The sequence below is a fragment of the Pseudorasbora parva genome, chromosome 25 (genome assembly GCF_024679245.1).
Source record: "Pseudorasbora parva isolate DD20220531a chromosome 25, ASM2467924v1, whole genome shotgun sequence".
Classification (NCBI taxonomy): Eukaryota; Metazoa; Chordata; class Actinopteri; order Cypriniformes; family Gobionidae; genus Pseudorasbora; species Pseudorasbora parva.
In genome coordinates this window covers 10,584,782-10,589,072 of record NC_090196.1, presented here as the reverse complement: position 1 = coordinate 10,589,072, position 4,291 = coordinate 10,584,782, and positions in this window count along the sequence as shown.

Genomic DNA, 4,291 nt, shown 5'->3' with positions numbered 1-4,291 from the left:
GCCTTCCCATAAACCTTCCAGAGGAGCTCCACCACCTCTGGGTGGAGTCTCCATTCCCCGGGCCTCGGCCCCTGTCTCGACAGGCTGTCTGCTTCCTGATTCAGGGCCCCCGGGATATATACTGCCCTGATTGACAGCAATTTCCCTTGGGCCCACAGGAGGATCCGATGCGCCAATTTGTCCAACGGACGAGACTTCAGACCCCCCTGGTGGTTTATACAGGGTATCTGCAGGTTTCACCAATTCAAATTTAAGACTTTTTAAGGCCTTTTTAAGACCATTATGAATAAAATTTAAGACCTATATCACGCAATAAAAAAACATGCATAGGAAATGCAGAATCACTCAATTAGGCTACTTAAAATTATATTATTTAATTTATTTAAATTGAACAAAGTATTAGTAAACTTATTATTCATAGCTCAATCCCACCAGGATTAGCGCATATATAAGGGATGTCCCGATCAGGTTTTTTTGCCCTTGAGTCCGAGTCATTTGATTTTGAGTATCTGCCGATACCGAGTCCCGATCCGATACTTCTATAATACATAAAAAAAGAATAAAGAAGAGCGAAAAAACGAACCAGGATGTTCCTTATTTTTTATTTTATTCACCTTATTTTAACATTCAACAACTCTAACAAACAGAGCACTTCTGTGAGGTAGCTTAAACAATCAAGTAAAAAATAACAAATTCTTCACTTTTGGATTTTAGTGCTACAGTAAATATAAAAAAGTCCGGGACCGGAGTTGCGCAGAGCAGGGAGTACAACGCACATATCAAAATATCAAAAGCACACCCATACTCTCATAGATGCAGAACAATTAATTATGTTGGTGTGAAATAAACAGTTATGGAAATTAAATTAAATTAAATAATCTGCTCCCAAAAATCCCGAAAAAAATCTGTTAGTGCCTCAGTGACAACTTCACTCAGAGAAGACTTCGATCTCAGCTCTCAATCATGACATCACACAGCTGGTTTTATAGCATCAAATAACTAACTCAAACTAAACTTATTTAAAAAACAAACACTTTAAATGAAATCATTGTGATGATAACTGCCTACAATGACATAAATCAACTTTGGGGAAAAAATATTTGAAGTGTAATTTGACTGAAGTGTAATTAACAATGCTTTTCAGGTTTTTATAGGTCTAACATTAGTTTTTAGGAGAAATTGAATAAAAGTAGGCTAATGAAATGTAAAATAGCTGCATATTTAACTGTTTAAATTAAAGAATAATCCTCACAAAAGCTATTCAATCAAGAGCAGTGAGTGATGTCCTTATCATTTGTTTGACATTAAACAGACCGCAGTAAAGGCTACTGGCTAATGGAAGGCTCTGCGTCATCTCTCTCGACTGTATAAAGTCCTCTTAAGGCATATTCAGACTATGTCTGCTTGGATACTCATCAAGATGGACATGCTGACATACTTCTTGTGTGAGTTTGTCCGTTTAAGCGCAAGACTTGAAAGAGAACTCAATATTTGCGCGCTGTGAGACGAGTGCGCGCTTTCAGATGATGCACAGAGACAGATCAGCGCGAGCGCTCTCATTCGCGTCTTCTGGCGAATATACACGGGTGATATTAGTGCTGTTGTAATGTATCCCCGAGGAGCCAGCACGTGTATCCATCTACAGAAACATACATAAAGCATTATTTTCAAGTTACAACCCATATTATTGATGCGTCATCATGCTCAGCTCACCCAAGAATATACATTATATCCGAGTCCTGATCGGGATGTAACGTCCGATTCCGATCGAATCTGAAATCACGTGATCGGATCGGGACATCTATATTATATATATATATATATATATATATATATATATATATATATATATATATATATATATATATATATATATATATATATATATTGACCAAAATTAGTTTTTATTTTGTGGTGGTCACTTCCATAGATTTGCAAACATTTTTATTTTTTAAAAATAATTAGGATGCAACATTGACGTATTATGTTAGATGCACAATAGTCACACATGGCAATAAAACTGACAAAATGCATGAATCTTGTTTTGTTATTATCAAAAAAGGCTGGTTCAGTTGTGTGCGATCTATCTTTAATAACACGATCGCTTGGGGTGGGAACCAACATCTTAAAAGTAAACCACAGCAATAATTGCTTAATATAAGTAAAAAAAAATTCAAGTGATTACGTAATCAAGTAATCGGTCAGTAATAAAATGTATACTTATAAAAAAATGACAATAGGACAAATAAATACAACATAAAGATGCATATCTACAAAGAGGAACACCCACCGTTTTTAGAAATAGGGCTTATTCAACTTCTTTAGACATTTAGATATGTGGGCAAATGCATGGCTCAGTGCATGCATTGTTTTAGTTTGGCAGGGTCGCTGCTAGCTTAGCTTAAAATGCATTTCCCCACATATCTAAATGTAGCTAAGTACCAAAGTTGAATAAGCCCTATTTCTAAAACAGTTGGAGTGTTCCTTTAAGTGTAAGCGCTGTTTCCCCGTTTGTGTTGTTGTTAAGCTATATTAGTTTGCTTTTTAATTTGAGAGCTTACTAATGCGCAGATCCAGTGCTTACTGACACGTCCCAAACTTTTTAACTCAAATCAGGATATAGACATATGCATAATGTGTATATTTGATCGTTCAAAAGTAACCTTAGGGTAATGAGCCAAGAAATAACACATTCAATACACTCGCGCGAGAGCTGACAGACAGCAAACACACGCAGCCTGACATCGGAGTTCGGAGTTTACATCACTGTTATTAACTCTTTTAGTGCAATCGGGTATATTATACTTTTATATGGTCATTAAGCAAGATGGTGAGACAGATTCGCCTTCGCGTTCACGATCGCGGAACTGCAACAACCGTGACTCAGCTGAAGAATAAAATCCGTTTTATGTGTCTGTGGGGTACGATCAGAAAGAGGCTCGTGCCAATAACACGAAAGCTGATTTGCTGCAATACACGTGGCATGCTTGTCTAATTTGTAGTTGTAATAGAGCGAACAATAGTTGGTCTAGCGAAAGAAAGAACTACAAACACCACGTAACAAACACACACACATACACACACACGTGTTCGCGTGCTGCGGGAGGCGAGAGAGTTAATGAGGTAGCGTTACATGGACGTAGGAAAATTAAGACCTGTTTAACATTATTTAAGACCTAGAACGAAATGCTTCCGCGAATTTAAGACTTTTTAAGGCCTTATATTTTGATTTTGAAATTTAATACTTTTAAGACTTTTTAAGACTCCGCGGGGACCCTGTTATATAGGCCACCACGGACGTGTTGTCTGTTCTGACTAGTACACGGTGGCCCCTGAGGTCGGGCAGGAACTGTTTCAAAGCAAGAAACACTGCGAGCATCTCTAGCCGATTTATGTGCCAGTGCCGCTGATGCTCCTGCCATAGACCCTGGGACGAGCGACCACTCATGGTCGCCCCCCAGCCCGTGAGAGAGGCGTCTGTCGTTAGCGTTACGCGACGAACATGAGCCCCCAACACGGGACCCTGAGATAAAAACCCCGGGTTTTTCCACATGACCAGAGCACGTAGGCATCGCCGCGTGACTTTGATCGTGCGGAGCGGATTTCCCCTCGGGGAGAACCCTTTCGTCTTGAGCCACCACTGCAGTGGCCTCATGTACAGTAGGCCAAAAGGTATCACGTTGGACGCTGCTGCCATGAGACCTAACAGTTTCTGGAACTGTTTCACAGTGACCGCTCGGCCTAGCTTCTGTTCTTTGGCGGCTGCCAGGATCGATGCTATGCGTGTTGGCGATAATTGCGCCCGCATAATTACCGAGTCCCAGTTCACACCTAGAAAAGTGGTTCTCTGAGCCGGAGAAAGCACACTCTTCTTGGCGTTCAGCCTCAACCCCAGCTTCGACATATGGGCGAGAACAGCATCTCGATGCTGAACCGCCATCTGCTCTGTATTCGCTAGAATCAGCCAGTCGTCGATATAGTTCAGTATGCGGATGCCCTGTAGACGCAGCGGCGCCAGAGCTGCATCCACACACTTGGTGAACGTGCGGGGTGACAGTGCTAGACCAAAGGGAAGTACACGATATTGGTATGCCTCTCCCCCGAAGGCAAACCTCAGGAACTTCCTGTGATGTGGAAGGATGGAGACATGAAAATACGCATCTTTGAGGTCTATGGTGACAAACCAATCCTCCGATTTGACCTGCGCTACAATCTGTCTGAGTGTAAGCATCTTGAATTTTAGCTTGGCCACCGAGCGATTCAATAGCCGCAGATCTAATATCGGGCGTAA